Genomic DNA, 27,105 nt, shown 5'->3' with positions numbered 1-27,105 from the left:
ATATGGATTAAATCATTCTTTTATCGAGAAACCACCAGTTATATAGTGTAGAAAAGTAAATTTTCAAAACAGTTAAAGAAAAGTTTTGTTACATTAAAATAATTATGCCGGTCAAATCAAAAATCAATCTTCAGTCTACAACATCATCTAAAGTCTTCTCTTCTGTGTGCTGATGTACAACACGTTGTTGCCTCGAATAAATGCATCTCCATATTTGTTCTTAAGCTGACCGTTTACGTATTCTTCTGTCTGTTCCAGTGTTATGTTCATATATCCATCCAAACAAGCTAAAACACCTCGGTAATCCACACCCAAGCAGTTTAACCACCACTGGCCTCCCTATGATTTGTTTTAGAAAATCGCTGGGCGTTTGCTTTCGCAGGCTCATTTTGCATCCTTCAGCCTATGGCATGGTGCATTTGAATACGGCCGAGGTAGCGTAGCAACCCACCTCCCAGCCCGGGCGGCCGCCATTGGTGGAGCGGGAGCACGTGGCCACTGGCTAGGTGAGGTCACGTGGCCACTGGCTGGGTGACGTCACCTTGTCCCGTATTTTGGAGTGAGGAAGTTGGCACCCCTAGACCTTGGGGGTGGGGTTGGCAATTGAGTGACGCCAAAGAGATTTAATAATTAAAACGTGGAAATTAAAAACACTCCCAAGGGAGAGGAGAGAGAGGGAGGGGAGAAACTAACCTGGAGAATGAAAACCCACAAGCGCCTCGTGGTCCAACCCTGAACACTGCAGGAGCACTCAAATACGGGACAAGGGCTGTCCCGTTCGGGACAACCCATTTTAGCCCAAAATACGGGATGTCCCGGCTAATACGGGACAGTTGGCAACCCTATTTATTACCCAAAAGGACACAAATTGCTGGAATAACTCAGCAGGACAGACATCTTCTCTGGAGAACGAGGATACATGATGTTTTAGGTTGAGACCCTTCTTCAAACAGCGGTCTTCAGACGGAGTCTGAAAATGGATAGGTTTAGGGCTGAGACCCGTCTTCAAACGGAGTCTGAAGAAGGGTCTTGACCCTAAACATCACTTATCCATTTTCTCCAGAGGTGCTGTCTGGCCTGCTGTGTTACTCCAGCACTGAGTTACGCCGCTTTGTCGAGTTAGACTAAATTATAAACAGAGCAGGATTATTACCTGCATTGGTGAGGAGGAACTTCATGATATGTTGTGTGCAGGAAGGAACTGCAGATGCTGGTTTAAACCGAAGATAGACACAAAATGTTGGAGTAACTCAGCCGGATAAGCAGCATCTCTGGATAGAAGGAATGGGTGACGTTTCGGGTCTAGACCCTTCATCAGTCTCGACCCGAAACGTCACTCATTCCATCTCTCCAGAGATGCTGCCTGTCCCGCTGAGGTACTCCAGCATTTTGTGTCTATCTTCATGATATGTTGAATATTATTCATCTCTGATCATTTGGGAGGAACAAATGTTTTATATTTTTGTACATAGAAAATTGCCTTGCTTCTTGAGAGGAAAAACGACAGCTGGAGGCACACCGGTCAAGAGCAGTCTATAACATGGAGACACTACATTACTGGTGATTAACAACCCTTGACGGCCATCCACCATCTGATTCTCTGGAGAGATTACAGCACCTCTATTCTGTTTAAGACTTTCCAATCAGGCTAACCTTGATTTTTAATTCGAACCAGCACTTACCGACTTTATGTTTTTATGGGTCTGGCTCATCCTCCATACTCTGCTAACTACCACAGCTTGCCTTGCGACAGCTTTGTTAACCCTTCGATCGCCAGCTACCTAATATGTAAAATGTTGGTAATCTGTTATCTAATTGTTCGGAAATCTTGAAGCTTCAACATCTGGTCCTGGTTCCCACTCTGTCCATTGATACACCAGTGTCCTGGTTCCCATATTCCCAGTAACACACCATGGCCTTAGTTCCCACATTCCCATTACAACCTGTGTCCTGATTCCCAATCTATCGATTGATGCAATGGCATACTGGTTCTCACACTCCCAGTAACACAACAGGGCCCTGGTTCCCACACTCCCTGTTAACACACCAAGGCCATGGTTCCCACACTCCCTGTTAACACACCAAGGCCCTGGTTCCCACACTCCAAGTAACACACCAGGGCCCTGGTTCTCACACTCCCTGTTAACATGCCAAGGTCCTGGTTCCCATACTCCCTGTTAACACACCAGGGCCCTGGTTCCCACACTCTCTGTTAACATGCCAAGGTCCTGGTTCCCACACTCCCTGTTAACACACCAGGGCCTTGGTTTTCAAACTCCCTGTTAACATGCCAAGGTCCTGGTTTTCACTCGCCCAGTAACACACCAGCATCCTGCTCCCACACTCCCATTAATTCACCCTAGCGCCCCGGTCAAGGAATCTAGCCTTCCCGTGTTTCACCGTCTGCAATCTCCAAATGTGATGCCACAAATAGAGTCATAGAGTCAAACAGCTCAGAAACAGGCCTATCGGCCCAACTTTCCCATGCCAACCAAAATGCCCCATCTACACTACTCCCTTCCTGCCCGTGTTTTGTTCCATATCTCTCTCAAACTTTCCCATCCATGTGTCTGTCCAAATGTCTTTTAAATTGTACTTACAGTACCTGCCTTAACTACCTCCATTGACAGCTCATTCCATATAACCACCACCCTTTTTGTGTGAAATCTTTGTGCGTAGGTTTGAAGCTCGAGCCAGGGTCCAGAGTGTCAATGAGCAGTAGAGACACACAGGCCTTTCAGCTCCCTGAGTGTGTACTCACCATCAACCACCTCTTTATAATAATCCTACATTAATTCCATTTTTAATTTTATTCATGTTATCATAAATTCCCCAAGATTCAACCAGTCACACACTGGGATAATTTACTGAGGCCAATTAACCAACCAGTGCTTGTATATTTCCTGCTCCCTTTAAACTCACTGGTTCCCAGGAAAAATGTAATCTACTACTATGTAACATGTAAACAAATGACAGGAAAGCATATTTGGGTACTGATGGAAGTAATATCCAATAGTCCAGCAAATCTACTGTTCCAGCACTCCCAACATTCTAAGGGTGCCGGATTATTGATGTTTTACTGTGTTACCAACTAGCATTGAATTAATTTGTTACTAGACCAAGTGGACCCGTTGTGCCCAAACCTCTCCCGCATTGGTGCAGCACCCACTCCTCCCCCCCTCCACCTCCCCCTTCCCTCTCCCTCCCCCTCCCTCCCCTCCCTCCTTCCCCTCCTCCCACTCCATCCCCCTCAACCCCCCCTTATTCTCCCTTCTCTCCCCTCCCTCCCTCCCCTCTCCCTCCACCCCTCCCCCCTAGGAGATAGATTTAAACTTTAAAATGTGAATAATTAAAAATATATAACACCGATTTCAATTAAACTTGTTCCATTAGCATCAAAAGGATGACGATGAGAAAGGTGGGCCTAATATTGTCGCGATATCGTGTACCGTTTTGGCTGTAGTTCAGGAACAAACAAACAAACAAACGAGAGTTTTAGTATATAGATATTGACAGCTTATGTTGGTTTAAATCGAAGTTAGACACAAAATGCTGGAAAAACACAGCGGGACAGGCAGCATCTATGGAGAGAAGGAATGGGTGATGTTACGGGTCTAGACCCTTCTTCAGTGTTATGTCGGGAGTGGGCTGGACAGAGATAGAATGTAGTTAGAGACAGAATGACTGGTCCTCGATATCGCCACGATATCCTGCAGCTCCACTCTTGCTCCCCCTCCCCCCATCCGTAACGAGAACAGTGTCCCCCTTGTCCTCACCTTCCACCCCATCAGCCATCGCATACAGCATATAATCCTCCGACATTTCCGCCAACTCCAACAGGATCCCACTACTGGCCACATCTTCCCATCTCCACCCCTTTCTGCTTTCCACAGAGACTGTTCCCTCCGCAACTCCCTGGTCAACTCGTCCCTCCCACCCAAACCACCCCCTCCCCAGGTACTTTTCCCAGCAACTGCAGGAGATGCAATACCTGTCCCTTTACCTTCCCCCTCGATTCCATCCAAGGACCCTGACAGTCTTTTCAGGTGAGGCTGAGGTTCACTTGCACCTCCTTCAACCTCATGTACTGTATCCGCTGCTCCAGGTGTCAACTCCTGTATATCGGCGAGACCAAGCACAGGCTCAGCGATCGTTTCGCTGAACACCTCCGCTCAGCCCGCCTTAACCTACCTGATCTCCCGTTTGCTCAGCACTCTAACTCCCCCTCCCATTCCCAATCTGACCATTCTGTCCTGGGCCTCCTCCATTGTTAGAGTGAGGCCCAGTGCAAATTGGAGGAACAGCACCTCATACTTCGCTTGGATAGCTTTCACCCCAGTGCTATGAACATTGACTTCTCTAACTTCAAGTAACCCTTGCTTTCCCTCTGTCTTAATCCCCTCCCCCTTCCCAGTTCTCCCACCAGTCTTACTGTCACTGGCTACGTTCAATCTCTGTCCTGCCCACTCCCCTGACATCAGTCTGAAGAAGGGTCTTGACCTGAAACGTCACCCATTCCTTCTCTCCAGAGATGCTGTCTGTCCGGCTGAGTTACTCCAGCATTTTGAGTCTATCATTAATTAAATCCAATTCTGCTCACCTTCGTTTAGGAAAGATGTCAAAGCTATTTACAGTGTGATGGTGTTGGGATGTTGGTTTTGTGGAGAGACTGGAAACACTGGGACCGTTTCCCTTGGGGCTGAGAGAATTGTGGAGATATAAAATAAAGATGTTTAAAATCATAAGAGTATTTGGTAAAGTTGGCCAGGGAATTCTTTCTGTTGGAGAAGGGTAAATAGTCAAATGATTGACATTTAAAAGGTAATCAAGGGCAGAATATCAGTGATCTGGAAAGCACTACCTAGATGGATGACAGAAACAGATTCAAACATTCTTTCCACGGGGATTGAATTGCCATGAAAAAACAGAAGATTTGAAGCGCTGTGAAGAAGGTCACGAGGGGGACTTAATGTCAAAGAGCTGCTATTGACATAAGGAACCAAATGGACAACTCCTGTGCAAAATGCCTTTGTGATCCCATGTGAAATGCAGTAACCTAGAAATTGTTTCACTCCACCCTTGGCCTTAGACTTGTGTTGTGGACTAGTCTTAGGCACTTGTCAAAATACCCCGTGGTCGGCTGCTCCAGAAGATTAAGATGCATGGGATCTATGTTAATTTGGTAGTTTGGATTAGTCGCAATTCGCAACTCTTCTTTACCCGAGTTTAATAATTGGCAACTCTTTACCACTTCGGCTCACACCAATCTCTTTATCTCTGGCCTTTGTCCAACAATCTGCCTATCAAGTAATCCCCTTGTCTGTGTTCACCTATTACTGTCCCCACTTTGTCCTGCTCCTCCTCTCTCCCAGCTTTCTTCCCTTCTCCTCCACCCCCATAATGTCTGAAGAAGTGTTCAGAAATGAAACGTCACCTATCCCATGTTCACCAGGGATGCTGCCTGACCCAAAGAACTGGAATAACTCAGCGGGACAGGCAGTATCATTATAGATGAGGCTCTCACTAGGGTCTCTTCTACATCCCGCAGCTCCGCTCTTGCTCCCCCTCCCCCCACTCGTAACAAGGACAGAATCCCCCTCGTTCTCACCTTCCACCCCACCAGCCAGCCTATCCAACAAATCATCCACCAACATTTTCGTCACCTACAATGGGACCCCACCACTGGCCATATCTTCCCATCCCCTCCCCTTTCTGCGTTCTGCAGAGACCGTTCCCTCCGTAACTCCCTGGTCCACTCGTCCCTTCCTACCCAAACCATCCCATCCCCGGGCACTTTCCCCTGCAACCGCACGAGATGCAACACCTGTCCCTTTACCTCCTCCCTCAACTCTATCCAAGGACCCAAACAGTCTTTCCAGGTGAGACAGAGGTTCACCTGCACCTCCTCCAACCTCATCTATTGCATCTGCTGCTCCAGATGTACATCGGCGAAACCAAACGCAGGCTCGACGATCGCTTCGCTCAACACCTGCGCTCGGTCCGCGTTAAACAAACTGATCTCCCGGTGGCCGAGCACTTCAACACCCCCTCCCACTCCCAGTCTGACCTTTCATCATGGGCCTCCTCCAGTGCCATAGTGAGGCCCACCGGAAATTGGAGGAACAGCACCTCATATTTTGCCTGGGCAGCTTGCAGCCCAGTGGTATGAACATCGACTTCTCCAACTTTAGATAGTTCCTCTGCCCCTCTCTTCCCCTCCCCTTCCCAGATCTCCCTCTACCTTCCTGTCTCCACCTATATCCTTCCTTTGTCCCGCCCCCCTGACATCAGTCTGAAGAAGGGTCTTGACCCGAAACGTCGCCCATTCCTTCTCTCCCGAGATGCTGCCTGACCTGCTGAGTTCCTCCAGCATTTTGTGAATAAATACCTTTGATTTGTACCAGCATCTGCAGTTATATTCTTATACTTCCTCTCCAGAGATGCTGCCTGTCTCGCTGAGTTACTCCAGCTATTTATGTCTATCTTCGGTTTCAACCAGCATCTGCAGTTCCTTCCCACACATGCTGCCTGACCCGCTGAGTTACTCCAGCATTTTGTGTCTCTCTTCAGAGTTTCAGATTAATATGTTTGAAAATCTTACCGCAGGCAAATTTCGTGTGTCGCAAAACTGCTGACATTATGTGGGAGAATTTTATGCTGAAATAAAATGATTGAGTAAGAACAAAGGTCCATCTGGAAAAAGAGGACTTTAGACTTTTAGAGAAACAGCGCGGAAAGAGGCCCTTCGGCCCACCGAGTCCGCACTGACCAGCAATTACCCCATACACTAACCTACATGCACTAGGGACAATTTTGCAATTTACTGAGAAGCCAAATAATCTACAAACTTGTACGTCTTTGGAATATGGAAGAAAACCGGGGCACCCCAAGAAAACCAAATCTGTCACAGGGAGAGCGTAAAAAGCCCGCACAGACAACCCCCGTAGTCAGGATCCAATCCGGGACTCTGGAGCTGTAAGGCAGCAACTCTAACATTGCGCCACTGTGCCGCCCCTGAGGAGATTAATTTCCTGATTGGCTCTAAAATAACCAGAAATATGCTGTGATCTGGATTAATCTGAAGGGTATTAAACCATCCTTCTAGGTGTTCTACCTCAATGTGTTCTTGCGAGGTGAAAAGCTCTGATACAGGTTAGTGAAGAGTTAATGTGCATGCTTTGATATTTCCTTGTTCACTGTAAATATCAAATAAATCATTAGCCTCGTTGGGCAATTGAAAAACACCCCACATATCTTGCAAAAGACAAAACATTGCAAAAACAGTAAATCTGGGTCATAAACAGAAAATGTTGGAAACAGCAAGTCAGGTAGCATCAATACTTTACCATGGGATGGAGGCAAACAACTCGCAATGGGATAATCAACCATTTACATCAATCTTACACAAATCTTAATTAATTCTCTCCATATTCCATCAAATTCACCTAGAATCTAATGCTCACTCGTACACAGAAGTAATGTTCAGTGTCCAATTAACTTACTAACCTACGTGCTTTTGGGATGTGGGAGGAGACCAGAGCTACAGATGCAAACTATGTGCACATGCAAACTCCTGACAGACAGCAGATTGAACCCAGTTGCTGGAGCTATGAGGCAGTGTCTTTACTAGTTGCTTCATTGTGCTGCTCCCAGTGAAAGGAATCTTGGAATTGTGTGATTCATGTGTTTGAGAATGCAATGTGTAATCTGTTCTATCCAATGAGGCAAGATAGCGTGAGACTGTGTGGTCTCTTACACTTGACTCAACACTCACTACACTGCCAGGAATACAAATGTCAGGGACACCAAGAATAGGACAAAGAGGTTGTGTATACAGAGGATAAGTCAAGAAAGAAAACTCTGATTAATGAAAGTCCTGGATTAGTATCTTCTTTATTGATTTAACAGGAAAACATTTTGATTCTCGATTGTATTTTTGAATCAATGCTGGTGCTCTGTTGAACTTCTTACAGGTGTACACCAGAGAGCATATTGACTGGTTGCATCAAGGCCTGGTTTGGCAACTTGAATTCCCAGGAACTAAAAAGATTACAAAAAGTGGTGGACACTGCCTGGTCCATCATGGGTACTGACCTCCTCCCCCGAAAAGCAGCCAGCATCTTCAAGGACCACACCAACCTGGCCATGTTCTCATTTTATTTCTACCATCGGGAAGAAGGCATAGGAGTCTGACAACCATGATTTCCAGCTTTAGAAACAGCTTCTTTCCATCAACCATTAGGCGACTGAACACCACAAACACCCACTAAATTTTGAACTATGAACTGTCTTAGAAACATAGAGACATAGAAACATATGCACTAGGCTTTTGTTTTGGGTTTTTGTTTATTTTACACTAATATTCATAAGCTCATAAGTTCTAGGAGCAGAATTAGACCATTCGGCCCATCAAGTATAATCTGATTTTTTTTAAACAATTGTTTTTTTAAAATTTATCAAACCTTTTTTGTTTGTTTATTATATTATCTATTGAGCACTGTGCTTACAGACCTGTTATGCTGCAGCAAGTTAGAATTTAATTGTTCCATTGGTTAATTGTTCCACACATGGCAATCCCGACACGCTTGACTCCTGAAGAAACAACTTCTGGGGATTCTTGTAGAGTTATTGAGTTAGGCAGCATGGAAACAGGCCCTTTAGCCCACTGAGTCTGTTTTAACCAGCAAGTACCTATTTATACTAATCCATCCTTTAGTCCCCCCACATTCCGGTATTAACCACACCCTCTCCCCTCCCCACCCAGAAAAATCTATCACTTACCTGCATATTCCTGGCACTTTATAATATCCAATTAACTAAACAAAACCCTCTCTCTTTGGAATGTGGAACAAATCTGAAGCACTCGGGAGAAACCCACATGTTCACCGGGAGAACGTGCAGACTCCACACAGAGAGCACTGGAGGTCAGGATTCAACACAGCTCATTGGAACTATGCTGCCCAAGTAAATCTTAAAGATACCTTATCATTGCAATAGAACCTGAAGTTGCGAAAAGGGCTGTTAAAAATGAGCTTATTTCTTTGAAATGTAATTATAGTTATTGGTGCAAGCTATGAATCTGAATAAGTGCCAGTTCCGTTTGGATAAAGCATTAAATGCTGCTCTGATATTTTGAATAGACCCTGCTTACCAATGCTCGGAAAGAACTGCAGATGCTGGTTTATACCGAAGATAGACACAAAATGTTGGAGTAACTCAATGGGTCAGGCAGCATCTCTGGAGAAAAGAAATAGGTAATGTTCCGAGTCAAAATCCTTCTGCAGACTGATAGTCGGGAGAGGGAATATGGTCCATTGTCGGCTGTGCAAAAGATGATAACGAAGAGTAATATGGATGTGAACAGTGGAACTGGCAGGACGAGTAGGGTGGTGGAGGGGGGGAAAGAGAGGAAATGCAGCATCTACTTGAAATTAAATAAATCAATATTCATACCACTGGGTTGTAAGCTGCCCAAGTGGGCTCCACCTTTCCTTGGTCATCGGTGCTGGCTCTGATTTATTCTGAACATTCTCATCCCTCTAGTTTCCCTCTCCCCTGACACTCAGCGTGAAGAAGGGTTTTGATCCGAAACGTCAACTATTCCTTTTCTCCAGACCCACTAGCATTTTATGTCTATTCCTGTTACCGATACTGTACAAACTGAACTGAACAATTATGCATTCAAGGAAAGTAGCACACAGCCTTTTAAACTTCAAATGGTGCCGAGCCCAAAGAGAGGCACAATGAGTGTTAATCAAATGGAATAGACAAGGATGGGGTTAAAGGGAAAGATAGTATAGGAAAAGTTAAGAAAGACACCAGAATTAACGGGACAGAAAGCTCACGAAGGGATAGGAGAGTATGGCCAAGTGAAATAGGAATCGATGTGAAAGGTGAGGTGAGTAATGGATTAAAAGTATTATATATGAATGCGCAAAGTATAAGTAGTAAAGTAGATGAGTTTGAGGTTCAGTTAGAGATTGGTAGATATGACATTGTGGGGATTACAGAGACATGGCTGCAAAGACGTACAGGTATGTAGGTTAATTGGCTGGGTAAATGTAAAAAATTGTCCCTAGTGGGTGTAGGATAGTGTTAATGTACGGGGATCGCTGGGCGGCACGGACTTGTTGGGCCGAAAAGGCCTGTTTCCGGCTGTATATATATGATATGATATGATATGACAATCAGGACTGGGAACTGAATATTCAGGGTTATACATCCTATAGAAAGGACAGGCAGGTGGGCAGAGGAGGTGGGGTAGCTCTGTTGGTGAGGGATGAAATTCAGTCCCTTGCAAGGGGTGACATAGGGACTGACGATGTAGAGTCACTGTGGATAGAGTTGAGGAATTGTAAATGTAAGAAGGCACTAATGGGAGTTATTTACAGGCTCACAAACAGTAGCCTGGATATTGGGTGCAAGTTGCAGCAGGAGTTAAAATTGGCATGTAAGAAAGGTAATGCCACTGTGGTTATGGGAGATTTCAATATGCAAGTAGACTGGGAAAATCAGGTTGGTTCTTGACACCAAGAAAGAGAGTTTGTAGAGTGCCTCTGAGGTGGATTCTTAGAGCAGCTTGTACTGGAGCCCACCAGAGAGAAGGCATTTCTGGATTTAGTGTTGTCCAATGAACCAGACTTAATAAGGGAACTCAAAGTAAAGGAACTGCGAGGAGGTAGTGACCATAATATGATAAGTTTTAATCTGCAATTTGAGAGGGAGAAGGTTAAATCAGAAGTAAAGTAGATGAGTTTGAGGTTCAGTGTTGTAGTTGAACAAAGGGGACGATGAAGGCATGAGAGAGGAGCTGGCCAAGGTCGACTGGAAAAGGATCCGAGCAGGAATGACGGTGGAACAGCAATGGCAGGAATTTCTGGGCATAATCCAGAATCTGCAGGATCATTTCATTCCAAAGAGGAAGAAAGATTCTAAGGGAAGTAAGAGACAAGGGAAGTTAGGGATGGTGTAAAACTAAAAGAAAAGGTGTATAACATAGCAAAGAGTTGCAGGAAGCCAGAGGATTCGGAAACTTTCAGAGGACACCAGAAGGTAACAAAAAAGGCAATATGGGGTGAAAAGATGAAGTACGAAGGTAAGCTTGCCAAGAATATAAAGGAGGATAGGAAAAGCTTTAGGTATGTTAAGAGAAAAAGATTAGTAAAGACAAATGTGGGTCCTTTGATGGCAGAAACAGGTGAAATTATTATGGGGAACAAGAAAATGGCAGAAGAGTTGAACAGGTACTTTCGTTATGTCTTCACTAAGGAAGACACAAACAATCTCCCAGAAGTACAAGAGGGCAGAGGATCTAGGGAGACAGAGGATCTGAAAGAAATTTGCATTAGGCGAGAAATGTATTGGGTAGACTGGTGGAACTAAAGGTTGATAAATCCCCAGGGCCTGATGGTCTGCATCCCAGGGTACTCAAGGAGGTGGGTCTTGAAATTGTGGACGCATTGGTGATCATTTTCCAATGTTCGATAGATTCAGGATCAGTTCCTATGGATTGGAGGGTAGCTAATGTTATCCCACTTTTCAAGAAAGGAGCAAAAGAGAAATTGGGGAATTATAGGCCAGTTAGTCTGACATCGGTGGTGGGGAAGATGTTGGAGTCAATTATTAAAGAAATAATAATGGCGCATTTGAATAGCAGTAAAAGGATTGGTCCAAGTCAGCATGCATTTATGAAGGGGAAATCCTGCTTGACTAATCTTCTGGAATTTTTTGAGGATGCGACGTAAAATGATGAAGGAGAGCCAGTGGATGTAGTGTATCTAGACTTTCAGAAAGCCTTTGATAAGGTCCCATATGGGAGGATGGTGAGCAAAATTAGAGCACTTGGGTAGGGTATTGGCATGGATAGAGAATTGGTTGGCAGAGAGGAATCATAGAGTAGGAATAAACGGGTCCCTGTCAGAATGGCAGGCAGTGGCGAGTGGAGTGCCGCAAGGCTCGGTGCTGAGGCCGCAACTATTTACAATATATATTAATGATTTAGATGATGGAATTAAAAGTAACACTAGCAAATTTTCAGATGACACAATGCTGGGTGGCAGTGTGAACTGCGAAGATGCTAGAAAGTTGCAGGGTGACTTGGACAGGTTGAGTGAGTGCGCAGATGCATGACAGATGCAGTATAATGTAGATAAATGTGAGGTTATCCACTTTGGTGGCAAGAACAAGGAGGCAGATTATTATCTCAATGGTTGTCAGATTAGGAAAAGGGGAGGTGCAAAGAGACCTGGGTGTCCTTGTACACCCGTCACTGAAAGGAAGCGTGCAGGTACATCAGGAAGTGAAGAAAGCTAATGGCATGTTGGCCTTCATATCGAGCGGATTTGAGTACAGGAGTAAAGAGGTCTTTCTGCAGTTGTATAGGGCCCTGACGAGACCACATCTGGAGTATTGTGTGCAGTTTTGGTCTTCTAATTTGAGGAAGGACATCCTTGCTATTGAGGCAGTGCAGCATAGTTTCACAAGGTTAATCCCTGGGATGGCGGGACTGTCATATGAGGAAAGATTGGAAAGACTGGGCTTGTATTCACTGGAATTTAGAAGGATGAGGGGATCTTAGTCTGACATCAGTGGTGGGGAAGATGCTGGAGTCAATTATAAAAGACGAAATTGCTGAGCATTTGGATAGCAGTAACGGGATCATTCCGAGTCAGCATGGATTTACGAAGGGGAAATCATGCTTGACAAATCTACTGGAATTTTTTGAGGATGTAACTAGGAAAATTGACAAGGGAGAGTCAGTGGATGTGGTGTACCTCGACTTTCAGAAAGCCTTCGACAAGGTCCCACATAGGAGATTAGTGGGCAAAATTAGGGCACATGGTATTGGGGGTAGGGTACTGACATGGATAGAAAATTGGTTGACAGACAGAAAGCAAAGAGTGGGGATAAATGGGTCCCTTTCGGAATGGCAGGCAGTGACCAGTGGGGTACCGCAAGGTTCGGTGCTGGGACCCCAGCTATTTACGATATACATTAATGACTTAGACGAAGGGATTAAAAGTACCATTAGCAAATTTGCAGATGATACTAAGTTGGGGGGTAGTGTGAATTGTGAGGAAGATGCAATAAGGCTGCAGGGTGACTTGGACAGGTTGTGTGAGTGGGCGGATACATGGCAGATGCAGTTTAATGTAGATAAGTGTGAGGTTATTCACTTTGGAAGTAAGAATAGAAAGGCAGATTATTATCTTAATGGTGTCAAGTTAGGAGGAGGGGGAGTTCAACGAGATCTGGGTGTCCTAGTGCATCAGTCAATGAAAGGAAGCATGCAGGTTCAGCAGGCAGTGAAGAAAGCCAATGGAATGTTGGCCTTCGTAACAAGAGGAGTTGAGTATAGGAGCAAAGAGGTCCTTCTACAGTTGTACCGGGCCCTGGTGAGACCGCACCTGGAGTACTGTGTGCAGTTTTGGTCTCCAAATTTGAGGAAGGATGTTCTTGCTATGGAGGGCGTGCAGCGTAGGTTCACTAGGTTAATTCCCGGAATGGCGGGACTGTCGTATGTTGAAAGGCTGGAGCGATTGGGCTTGTATACACTGGAATTTAGAAGGATGAGGGGGGATCTTATTGAAACATATAAGATAATTAGGGGATTGGACACATTAGAGGCAGATAACATGTTCCCAATGATGGGGGAGTCCAGAACAAGGGGCCACAGTTTGAGAATAAGGGGTAGGCCATTTAGAACGGAGATGAGGAAGAACTTTTTCAGTCAGAGAGTGGTGAAGGTGTGGAATTCTCTGCCTCAGAGGGCAGTGGAGGCCAGTTCGTTGGATGTTTTCAAGAGAGAGCTGGATAGAGCTCTTAAGGATAGCGGAGTGAGGGGGTATGGGGAGAAGGCAGGAACGGGGTACTGATTGAGAGTGATCAGCCATGATCGCATTGAATGGCGGTGCTGGCTCGAAGGGCTGAATGGCCTACTCCTGCACCTATTGTCTATTGTCTATTGTCTATTGTCTATCTTATAGAAACATATAAAATTATAAAAGGATTAGACAAGCTAGATGCAGGAAAAATGTTCCCAATGTTGGGGGAGTCCAGAATCAGGGGCCACAGTCTAAGAATAAAGGGGAGGCCATTTAAAACTGAAATGAATAAAAACATTTTCACACAGAGTTGTGAATTTGTGGCATTCTCTACCACAGAAGGCAATGGAGGCCAATTCACTGGATGAATTTAAAATGGAGTTGGATAGAGCTCTTGGGGCTAGCGGAATTAAGCGGTATGGGGAGAAGGCAGGTATGGGCCACTGATTGTGGATGATCAGCCATGATCACAATGAATGGCGGTGCTGCCTCGAAGGGCAGTATTGCCTCCTTCTGCACCTATTTTCTATGTTTCTATGTTTCTAATCGCTGGTGCACACACAAAGCTATCTTTAATGTATGGCCGCAGGAAATTGATTTGTGAATGATAGACTAAGAATCATCTCGGCGGTACCTCATTAGTTATTGCTTTCTGTTGAATGTCCTTGGAGACTGTCATTGAGGAAATAAATCTGAACGCACTCTGTGGAAAGCTATTGGACTGCCAGGAAGCCACGGCACGAGGCGCGTGTTTGCTGGTTTAGCTGTGGGAGGGATGGGTTCAGGCTGCTTACCCGTGGCTGAGCTGTTTCTCCTGCATGCTGCTTGTCTTCGAGTGGGAGGAAGTCACCAGCTGTCCTGAATGCTGGAGCTGGCACCCGGCTGGGGGAGAGGCTGGGGAGTGAGTGGGATCCAAACAGGCATTATTCCTCCCGAGTCCTCAAAAATCAGAAGAACCTTTCCCTGATGGATTTATTCACAAAATGCTGGAGTAACTCAGCAGGTCAGGCAGCATCTCAGGAGAGAAGGAATGGGTGACTCGAAACGTCACCCATTCCTTCTCTCCTGAGATGCTTCCTGACCTGCTGACTTACTCCAGCATTTTGTGAATAAATACCTTCGATTTGTACCAGCATCTGCAGTTATTGTCTTACACTTTCCCTGATGGATGAATGTCACAAACGACTCAATGCATTATTCTTTTCCGGTGAAATTCCTGCAGGCAAATCCCAGGCATGCTGATGTCGCAAAACTTGTCCATCCAAGAGTAGAGATGAAATGATGGCCACATGTTTTGTTTGTATTTTGATCCAAAAATGCAATATTTATGCTTGCAGCATCAGCACGTTGGGTTGCGTGCTTGTTTTTTAGATATACAGTATGGAATCAGGCCCTTCGGCCCACCGAGTCGATGCCAACCATCGATCACCAGTTCACACTGGTTCTATGCTATCCCACTTTCTCATCCTCTTCCGACACACCAGGGGCAGTTTACGGAGGCCAATTAACCTACAAACCCGCACATCCTTAGAGATGTGGGAGGAAAGAGCGACCGGAGGAAACCCATACCGTCACAGGGGTGAACTGGCAATCTCCACACATACAGCACCCGATGTCAGGATCGAACCCGGTTCTCTGGTGCTGTAAAGTAGCGACTCTACCAGCTGTGCCACTGTGCTGCCTGTTGCCCTCTCTGGCCAACTGTCTCCCCCCCCAGTTCCACATGGATGCACTGCACAAATCTATCTCTTCCAGGACATCAGGAGAAGGAGAATATAGGGGGCATAAGAATTAGAAGCAGGGGAAGTCTGGACAGCCGTCCGAACCTGCCCCACCTCTTTGTCGATCAACCAGTGGGCACCCACCCGTGTTAATTCCATCTTCTGGCACTTGGCCCACAGTTTTCTAGACCTTTAGATTAGCCCTGTGTAATCTGAGACCTCTGGAGCAAACCTAGTGTGGTCCCTCTCGCTCGGATGAGTGAGCACATGAGACGTTCTTCCCAGCAGTCTGGCCGTTGAACATTTACACCTGGTGTTTCACTGCAAGTCGATGCCACCCACCCTTAATACCAGGGTCTGTACTGTTTAGCTAACTTCCCTTTCCAAACTGAGTGGCAGCTCTGAGGTTGTTGAAATGAGGAGGGTGCAGCGAGTGGAAACAGGTAAATGAGAGGTGTTGAGACCATCAGCTTGGGGGCAAGAATGTGAAGGATGTGAGGAAACATAGAAACATAGAAGATAGGTGCAGGAGTAGGCCATTCGGCCCTTCGAGCCAGCACAGCCAGTCAATATGATCATGGCTGATCATCCAAAATCAGTACCCCGTTCCTGCTTTTTCCCCATATCCCATGATTCCGTTAGCCCTAAGAGCTAAATGTTTTCTCTTGAAAACATCCAGTGAATTGGCCTCCACTGCCTTCTCAGGCAGAGAATTCCACAGATTCATAACTCTCTGGGTGAAATAGATTTTCCTCATCTCAGTCCTAAATGGCCTACCCCTTATTCTTAAACTGTGATGAGGAGCATGTGGATTGGACTTCGCACTTTGGACTTTTTCTTTTTCGCAAATGGCAAACAAATATGACAACTGGGCATTTGTGGGTTTGTACAAAAGATCTTCAATGAGCTGTGCACATGAGACGATAAATAACCATTGAACCATTAAACCATTGAGGATAATTAGGTATGAGTATATAATAGGTTGTGCCTGGGTCACAAACACCTGACCTCCTCCCTGCATATACATGCGCTCCCATAATATTATAAAATTCATATCAGATGTACGTACACACTTTTGTTCCTATGATTAGCATAACTGGTTTCAACTCCCTCTCCCCTTTTAAGTATTTGTTCTTTCTTTTCAGCCTTACGTGGTTTTGATGCCATCCATTCCAATACAAAGGAGGTATGGTTATAGAATCATAGAGTCATAGAGTCGAACAGCACAGAAACAGGCCCTTTGGCACAATTCGTCCATGCTGACCAAGATGTTCCATCTAATCTAGTCCCAATTGCCTGTGTTTGGCCCATGTCCCTCTAACCCTTTCCTATCCATGTACCTATCCAAGTGTCTTTTAAATGTTATTATGGTACCTGCCTCAACTACCTCCTCTGCAATTCATTCCATATACCATCACCTTCTGAGAGAAAAAGTTGCCCCTCAGATTCCCCTCAGCTTCCTGCTCCTCATCTTGCCACTTTCAACTTAAACCTGTGTCCTCTGGTTTTTTGATTCTGCTATCTTGGTTAAAAGACTTTGTATATTCCCCTCGTGATTTTATACGCCTCTGGAAGATCACCCTTAGGTCTTATGCACTCCAAGGAATATAGTCTTAGCTTGTCCAGCCTCTCCCTAATCAGATGTACAGCACTTTGGTCAACGTGGGTTGTTTTTAAATGTGCTATACAAATAAAATTGACTTGACTTGACTTGACTTCCTATAGCTCAAGCCATTGAGTCCTGGCAACATCCTCATAAATCTTCTGCACTCTTTCAAGCTTAATGGCATCCTTCCTGTAGCAGGGTGATCAATACTGAACACAATACTCCAAACGCAGCTTGAACAGTGTCCTATGTGTAATAAGTATCATGTGTAGGAAGGAACTGCAGATGCTGGTTTACACTGAAGATAGACACATAATGCTGAAATAACTCTGTGGGTCAGGCAGCAGCTCTGGAGAAAAGAAATAGGTGACATTTCGGGTCAAGACCCTTCTTCAGACTGAGTCAGGTGCGAGAGAAACTGGAGGTATGTGGAGATCATTAAGAACAAAAGAATGAAAGGTATGAAAAGAACAAATTTAGGCCAGCAAGGATGATCAAGGAAAGGCGAAGCCCACAATGGTCTATTGTTGGCTGTTGAAGAGGTGATAGTGCAAGGGTTTTGAACAGTGAAACAAAGCAGGACAGCAGTGAAACTAGTAGAATGACTAGGGGGAGGGACAAAGAGAGAGGAAATGCAAGGGCTACTTAAAATTAGAGTAATCATATTCATACCGCTGGGTTGTAAGTTGCCCAAGTGAAATATGAGGTGCTGTTCCTCCAATTTGTATTTGGCCTCACTTTGACAATGAAGGAGGCCCAGAACACAAAGGTCAGTATGGGAGTAACATAACGTCTCATTGCTGTACTGAGTGATTTTTGAGCATTGTCTGACTTACGGACAAAATCGACTTATGGACGTCTGTAAAAATGGAACCAGTTTGTTACCTAGGATGGCCTGTATTGACTACATCCTTCTGTATCTGTTGTTGACTCTTGAGGTAACTTATGGCCAATGAGGCCAGGATTGAATGTCATCATGAATGGTGCAACTGAAACATTGAAACAAGGCACCGCAGATGCTGATTTACCAAGGGAAGAAACAATGTGCTGGATTAACTAAGTGGGTCAGGCAGCATGGATGGGTGACATTTTGGGTTGGGACCCTTCTACTGAAAGGGCATGCTCCTTTTCATATGTAAGTTGCATGTACCATAGTCATCCAGAAGCAACCGAACATGGCTTCCTTGCACCACACCAGAATACTGCGTGTTCTCAAGTGCAAATTAACTTACAGGGATGACTCATCTTTTTGGCTCTCATATGAGCTTTCAGAACCTTTTGTTGCGAGGATGGCAACAGCGGGAGCCTTTTCACTTCACCAGTGATCAGATCTTCCCTTGGAGCACAATATTTAGCCACAGGGAAAAGAGAAAAATAACATTTACGCTACGATCTACCTGACTTATTAAAAATAAATCCAGCTGTGCCATATCTTGCAGGCATGTCCCAGGTCACAACCCAGGCAATGAATTAGACTGAAGTGCAATCACTGCCATAGAGGCAAAGCTGAGGCCATTTTATGCACTGTAGAATTCCACAGGAAAGTGAAGGCCGGCCAGTGCTTTTCTAACGGGACATCAGTCGGGAAGTCCCCGAACATTGATTGCAGCATTTTTAACCTTTACCTGAACTAGACAAGAAAGATCTCTGTTTAGGGGACACAAGGAACTGGAGATGCTGGAATCTTGAACAACACAAAGTGCTGGAGTAACTCAGTGGGTCAGGCGTGGTCTGTGGAGGGAATGGATAGGAACCTTTCTTCAGTCTGTTCTGTGTTTAATTTGAAGAATGGGGGCTTGCAATCAAAGATAATAGAGCAGAGCAAGATGGACCACTCAACCCTAAAAAACATAATATGTAATGGCGCCATTTTAGCAGGCAGAAACTTGCAGAAATATTTTTTAAGAAAAATAACAAAAATCTGTGAATTGCTAGATGAGATATATTCTGCATTTTTATGGTATCATCACACATACTGTTCCCCCAAAACACTGATTACACTGCGAGAGGCATAGCGAACAGCGGGTTTTGCCTACTAAAACGCTCCTTTGCGTACTACACTTCAGTATAGGCGATTTCGACGGAGTGGTCCATCTTGCTCCTCTAGTATCTTTGCTTGGAATGTAGGTCTAAGAGCCGTGTTCAAATATTTTGCAATAATCTAATCACCATTGATTAAGGATTTGGTAACATTTTACCATGAAAAGTGCCTCTTTTGATGAAGGAGTCAATGCAAATGGGTTTAAGTTTAAAATTAGAGCCACTTATGGGGAAGGAATGTCATGAAAAACTTGGATATCGGGAGTTCATTCCTGAAATGTTGAGACAAGATCTCAATTCACACTTTCAAATAGATTTAAATTGGCGGTTTATGAGGAATTAGCCCAGGTTAGTGATGCAGCTGGTAGCACTGTTGCCTCACAGTGCCAGAGATCCGGGTTTGATCCTGACCTCGGGTGCTCTCAATGTGGAGTTTGCATGTTTGTCCTGTGACTGTGTGGGTTACCTCCAGGTGCTGTGGTTTAGTTTAGTTTAGTTTAGAGTTGCAGCTCAGAAACAGGCCCTTCAGCCCATCGAGTCCACACCGACCAGCAATCCCCATACACCTTACACTAACGCTATCCTACACACAAGGGACAATTTACAATCTTTGCCATAGCCAATTAACCTATAAACCTGTACATCTTTGGAGTGTGGGAGAAAACTGAAGCATCTGGAGAAAACCCACGTGGTCACGAGGACAATGTACAACCTCCATACAGACTGCACCCGTTGTCGGGATTGAACCTGGGTCTGTGGCGTTGTAAGGCAGCAACTCTACCGTTATGCCAAAATGCCACCCTTTCTTCCCACATCCCAAAGACATGCAGGTCAGTAGATTAATCGGCCTCTGTAAATTGCTCCTAGTGTGTAGGGAGTGAATGTGAAAGTGAGATAACATAGAACTAGTGTGAATGGGTGATCGATGGGCTGAAGAGCCTGTTTCCATGCTGTATCTTACAATCAATCAAGTTAGCTGGTTGAAAATGAAATGCACATCAATCCGTGAATGGTCACTTGAGTTGCCAAGTGACCCTCTCTTGCAATTGTGTTTCTGATCATTTTTCATTGTTATGTGGCCCTTCAATTCTTAAATGATAAATTGTACCTCTTTCTTCAGCAGAGCAAATAGTTTTGAACAGTTTTGAACAAGCTTTTCAATTCTGAGATTTACAGAGGGTGATGTGGAAGTAGGCGTGGGGAATGAGGTAATGTGGTATGGTGGCTAAATGCTCTGAAACAATTCACCAGAGTTGTGAACCTTCCAACATGCCCATTATGTAAATAAGATATATTAACCAAAGTTCATTTCAGGGTCAGATCAATAAAATGTGATGGAGAGTCAACCCTGTCTGTTCTCTCATGAGACATAGAACACTACAGCACACAGGAACAGGTCCTGGCCCCAGCAGGCTTGTGTCGACCATGGCGCTAATTTAAAGTGCACATCTGCCTGCACTTGGTCTAATCTTTCCATTCCCTGCCTCCATGTACCTGCCAAAATACCTTTTAAACGCCACTATCGTATCGGCTTCCGCCACTTCCCATGGCAACACTCTCTGCATAAAAAATCTCCTTTAAACATTCACTCACTCCCCTTAAACCACATTTCCCCTCTGGGAAAAATAGTCCAAATATGTTCCCTGTCTATGGCTCTCGTAATTTTACATGCTTTTATCAGGTCTCTGCCCATCCTCCAAAACTCCAGAGGAAACTATTCTAGCTGGTCCAATCACTGCCGAATACCCAGGCTGAAGCACCAGTAGTTTCCATTTTCTTTCCAATTCTTTCTCTTGGGGACGGTTCTTTGTTTTTGAATCTAAGCAGTAAACATGGGAACATCATGGTGCGTTGTGATACAGTGTCCAACTTTCCAACTAAAAGCTTGCCTGTTCTCTCAGTCTCATTGATTGATACTTTAATATCACATGTGACAAGTGACAGTGAAATTCTGTGACCCACTGATAAGGAGATGAATAATATATATAGAACACAAAGTGTTGGAATAACTCAGTGAGACAGACAGTGTCTCTGAAGAACATGGATAAGCAGCGTTTCGGATTGTGACCCATCTTCAGACGGATTGTAATATGGGGGAGAAAGCTGGAAAAGAGGAGGGGCCGGGACAAAGCCAGGCAGTTGATAGGTGGATAAGGTGAGAGTGGGGGGAAGGGGGTTAATTGGAAGATGGGTGGGCAAAGCGTGGAGGTGAAAAGGAGACAAAAGGATGTCAAAAGATGGCAAAAAAGACACAAGAAAACAAAAGGGTGGCACAGTGACACAGCAGTAGAGTTGCTGCCTTACAGCACCAGAGACCTAGGTTCGATCCTGATTACGGGTGCTGTCTAGACGGGTTTCCCCTGTCACTGCATGTGTATTCTCTGGGTGCTCCGGTTTCCTTCCAAAGATGCAAGGTTTGTAGGTTAATTGGCCTCTGTAAATTGTCCCTAGTGCATAGGATAGAACTAGGGTATGGGTGATCATCGGTCTGCCTGGACTCGGTGGGCCGGAATGCCTGTTTCCATGCTGTATCTCTAAGCTAAACTAACCAAAGGAAAGGCTTAAAATGGCCTACCGCATGAGAACTGTTGCCCAATTAGTTCCTCCAACCATTCAATGAGGTGATGGCCTTTCTACTCCTCATTTACCTGCCAGGTCTATTCTTGGCATCTTTGCACAACAAGTGATTAGCCTTAGTCACAAATTTGCCAGCTGTTGTTGCAGCGTCTCGAGTCCTCAGGAAGAGAGAGGATCAGACCTCCTGAGGAAGGGAGGGTGACAAGGGTGACAAGGGAGGGCGGCACGGTAGCGCAGCGGTAGAGTTGCTGCTTTACAGCGAATGCAGCGCCGGAGACTCAGGTTCGATCCTGACTACGGGTGCTGCACTGTAAGGAGTTTTTAACATTCTCCCCGTGACCTGCGTGGGTTTTCTCCGAGATCTTCGGTTTCCTCCCACACTCCAAAGACGTACAGGTATGTAGGTTAATTGGCTGGGTAAATGTAAAAAAAATAAAAAATTGTCCCTAGTGGGTGTAGGATAGTGTTAATGTATGGGGATCGCTGGGCGGCACGGACTTGGTGGGCCGAAAGGGCCCGTTTCCGGCTGTATGTATATGATATGATATGATTATCAGAAGTGCCATGTGTGGGATTAGACAGTAAACCACGATTCCCTTCTCATCTCAGGATGTACATAAAATATTCCTTGTCATCAATTTGAAGTGTTTCCATAGACTTCACCCTCACATCTGGATTTTCCCTCTAAATGGGGGGCCACCATCGAGTCCACAATCAAAAAGGCCCAACAGAGGATGTGCTTCCTGTGGCAGCTGAGGAAACACAATCTGCCACAGGCAATGATGGTCCAATTCTATGCTGCTATCATTGAGTCTGTCCTCACCTTCTCCATCATGGTCTGGTTTGGCTCAGCCACCAAGCACGACATCCGGAGGCTGCAACGGATCGTTCGCACAGCTGAGAAGGTTGTTGGCTGCAACCTTCCCCCCATTGACAAACTGTACACTGCAAGGGCCAGGAAGCGAGCGGGCAAGATCATCTCTGACCCCTCTCACCCTGGCCACAAACTCTTTGAAGCACTTCCTTCTGGAAGGTGACGCCGGACTGTCAAAGCAGCCACAGCCAGACATAAAAACAGCTTTTTTCCACGAGTGATAGTTCTACTCAATAACCAAAGTCTGTAGTCTCTTTTTTGCTCTAGTTTATTTTCATCCACATGCTTAGACCGTAATGTTGTATCCTTATTGTTTTGATGTGTTTATGCTTTGTTCCTAATTGTTAACTGTATGTTTGTGTTGTCATTTGTGAGCGGAGCACCAAGGCACATTCCTTGTATATGCACATACTTGGCCAATAAACGTATTCATTCATTCATTCATTCATTCATTCATTCATTCAACCCCTTCCCACCTGATGATGAGACTAAACTGCAATATTTCAGTACACAGCACCTTGCGGAGAGGGCAAGAGGTGACAACCAAAAATCACTAATATCTTTGATTTCAATCATGCAGAAGCAAAGAATATATGTAATTCATGGAAACAAGAATGGTGGGGGAGCTTGGTGGCGCAGCGGGAGAGATACTGTCTTACAGCGCCGGAGACGCAGGTTTGGTCCTGACTATGAGTGCAGGCTGTACAGGGTTTGTATGTTCTCCCCGTGACCTGCATGGGTTTTCTCCGGGTGCTCCAGTTTTCTCCCACACTCCTAAGATGTACAGGTTTGTAGGTTTATTGGTCGGTATAATTATGTTGTTACTCATTGTGTGTAGAATAGTGTTAGTGTGTGGGGATTGCTGGCGTGGACTCGATGGGCCGAAGGGCCTGTTTCTGCGCTGTATCCCTGAACTAAACTAGACTAAACTAAACTAAACTAAACTGAACTAAACATAAACTCTGAAAATTATCAAAAGCCTGGATCCTTTTCAGATAACTTCCAAACCTCAATCAGACAATAATGATTTCCTGATTTTAAATTCATTGAATTATGACTGCTGTTTCTTTTTTGTGATTTGACAACATAATTTACTTGAAACTACTTTTAAGTACCATGCTAGTCTATAGATTTAATAAAGTCGGCGTTTTTGATCTTGCAAGCTTCTCATCATGGATTTTAAAATATCCGCTCTTCTACAAATTAAGTACCCTAAGTGCACAGGCATTGCACTTTCTTTTTTAGGTTTCCTCCAGCTTTCTCTCCTAATGTCGCCTTCAAATTTTATTTGAGCACTTCTTTCTGTTTATGCCACCATATTATTATTCAGTTCCTCGTTTATGACAGGATTAACTCTCTTTTGTGCAAAGACGCTCCATTTATGTGACAGTGACTTACTTAGTCTGCTGCATCACATCTCCAGTGTTGCAGGTACAGCATGAAAACAGGTCATTTGGCCCACCGAGTCAATGCCGACCATCGATCACCCCTTCACACTAATTCAACATTATCCCACTTTCTCATCCACTCGCTACACACTAGGGACAATTTACAGAGGCCTATTAACCTACAAACTCGCATGTCTTTGGGAAAGTGGGATGAAACTGGAGAATACGGAGGAAACTTACGCGGTCACAGGGAGAATGTGCAAACTCCACACAGACAACACCCAAGGTCAGTATTGAACCTGGGTCTCTGGAGCTGTGAGGCAGCGACTCTACCATCTGTGCCTCTGTGCCGCCCATTTGTTCAATTGTGACCTTGGGTTTCTGTCTGTGTAGAGCTAGCACATTCTCCCTGTGACTGTGTAACTTTGCCCTGGGGGTACTCTAGCTTCATCCCACGTCCCATAGACGTGTTAGTTGGTTAATTGACCACTGTAAGTCATCCCTTGGTGTAGTTGTGACAAAAGAATGAAAGACGGGGTTGAAGGGCATGTGAGAGAGAGTAGGTTGCAGGATTCTAAGGAAATGAGGAGGAATGGAACTATTGGGAACCTCTCCAGCAGCCAACATGGACCTTTTGGGCTGAAAGGCCTCTTTCCATATAATCTCAAGAATAAAATATTGGTGATTATAAATTGGGGGAAAAAAATTCTACATTTCCTATGAACCTATAAACTTCCAATTAAGTACTTTTTTTTTCTCTAATAAAACTTGTACACATTTTACCAGTTTATCCCCTTTTCTTCTAGTTTAGTTTAATTTAGTTTAAAGATACAACATGGAAACAAGCTCTTCGGCCCACTGAGACCATGGCAACCATTGATCACCCGTTCACACTAGTTCTATGTTATCCCACTTTCTTATCCACTCCTTGCACACCAGGAGTAATGTTACAGAGGCCAAGTGGCCTAGATTTGGTCGGCATGGACGAGTTGGGCCGAAGGTCTTGTTTCCATGCTGTATGCCGTTATGACCAACTCAAAGGACACGTCTACCCACCCCTCTTTTCCCAAGGACATGCTCACATTCCCAATGACATTATTGACATTCACACTTAACCTCATCTTTGTACAAAGTCATGCCCCTCTATCATAATTCTCCTCTGCACATGTTTTTTGTTAGAAATACCCTTCAAATTAGGCAGCATGTATGGAGAGAGCAAAACAGTCAATGCCTTGTGTAAAATTACCCATTGATGAATGATTATTGACCTGAACCATGTGTTTCTCTCCGCATAGATGCTGCCTGACTTGTTAAGAGTGTCCAGTCATCCAGGGATTAAAATCTTCTCTCCTTACCTATTCTGGCCCACATGTGATTGTAGATACCCCAGTGCTCTGAAACAGTCCAACAAACCAAGTACAAGACCAAATAGGGCTGGCCATTAATCATGTGTCTTACAGCTGAAGCCTATGATCCTCGGACATATGGAGGAATTACATCCAAGTAGGAGCTTATCAGCAGTGAGCTGTGTAGATATAAGGTTATTTGTGACCACCAGACAGTCAAAATCTCTCTCCCCAGAGTGTAAATGTCAAAGATCAGAGGGCATAGTTTTAAGGTTAGAGGGGCAAAGTTTAAAGGAGATGTACTTGGCAAGTTTTTAAAGAGTATGTGGTTGGTGCTTGAAATGTGCTGCCAGGGGAGGCAGATACGACAGTGATGTTTAAAAGGCTTTTAGATAAGTACTAGACCAAGTAGACCCGTTGGGCCCAAACCTCTCCTGCATTGGTGCAGCACCCTCTCCTCCCCCCTCCCCCTCCCCTCCCCCTCCCTCTCCCCCCTCCCCCTCCCCCTCCCTCTCCCCCCTTCCGCCTCCCCCCTCCCCCCTCCCCCTCCCCCTCCCCAAACCCCCTCCTCTCTCCCCCACCCCCTCCTCTCTCCCCCCCTCCGCCCTCCCCTTCCCCCTCCCCTCCCCCCTCCTATCCCCTTCCTCCCTCCATCCTCCCCCTCCCTCCCCCTCCCCTTCTCCCTCCCTCCTCCCCTCCCCTCCCCCTCCCTCCACCCCCCTTCCCCTCCCCTCCCTTCCCCCACCTCCCCTCCCCCGTTCCCCCCTCCATCCCCCTCAACCCCCCTTATCCCTCCTCCCCCTCCCTCCCCTCCCTCCACCCCTCTCCCTCCCTCCCTCCCTAGGAGATAGATTTGTGAATGTGAATAACTTAAAAAATATAACACCGATTTCAATGAAACGTCTTCCATTAGCACCTAAGGGACAACGGTGAATAAGGTGGGCCTAAAATTGTCACGCTAATGTACCGTTTTGGCTGTAATTCAGGAACAAACAAACAAACAAATAAGAGTTTTAGTATATAGATACACATGGATATGAAGAGAAAGCAAAGATATGGAGCTTGTGCCAACAGAGGAGATTAGTTTGTTATGGCATTGTTCATGTTCATAGGTTCTAGGAGCAGAATTAGGCCATTTGGCCTTTCAAATGTACTCCGCCATGCAATCCTGGCTGATCTATCTTTGCATCTCAACCCCATTCTCCTGCTTTCTCCCCATAATCCCTGACACCATTACTAATCAAGAATCCAGGTAAACCACATTGTGTCCACACAGACATTGTGGGCCAATGGCCTGGTCCTGTGTTGTACTGTTCTATGTTCTATATATTCTAATTGATTGTGACCAGTGTTATACAGATACAATGCGGTGCAATACACATGAATGGCTAATCGTGAGCAGTAAGCTGCGGGAGACCACAATGATGCTCTCAAGTATGAAGCAAAAACTGCATTTTGGGAATGTTGCCAGAACTTTCATAAAGCACATCACTTGGAGCTGCTTTAGATCTCTGTTCATGCTGTTGTGAAGTGAGCTAATATTCATCTGTCCCCTCACCTTCCTCTGAATTGGAGCCATCAGCAGGCAGGCAGCTATGCCCCTGGGTTTTGGACAGGTCGGGCTTCCTACAGTAAAGGGCGGGGATGGGGAAACGATGGATGATGGTAGGCTGCTGCCTTCTGCTCGTCTCATCAACTCTTGTGGCCTGAGAAATCTAATAGCCTTCTGC

The 27,105-nt window shown here is 45.2% G+C and overlaps 1 protein-coding gene and 1 pseudogene across 2 annotated transcripts in view; both read right to left on the bottom strand.

The window, feature by feature from the left end:
• LOC144598112 (protein FAM163A-like) overlaps window positions 1-27,105 on the bottom strand; it is a 146,974-nt gene that overhangs the window by 51,621 nt on the left and 68,248 nt on the right. The window lies entirely within an intron of this gene.
• On the bottom strand, window positions 134-388 carry LOC144598111 (U6 snRNA-associated Sm-like protein LSm6 pseudogene; annotated as a pseudogene).

The sequence above is a fragment of the Rhinoraja longicauda genome, chromosome 11 (assembly GCF_053455715.1).
Source record: "Rhinoraja longicauda isolate Sanriku21f chromosome 11, sRhiLon1.1, whole genome shotgun sequence".
Taxonomy (NCBI): Eukaryota; Metazoa; Chordata; class Chondrichthyes; order Rajiformes; family Arhynchobatidae; genus Rhinoraja; species Rhinoraja longicauda.
The sequence above is the reverse complement of the archived record's forward strand: the minus strand, read 5'-3'. Positions and strand labels throughout refer to the sequence as shown.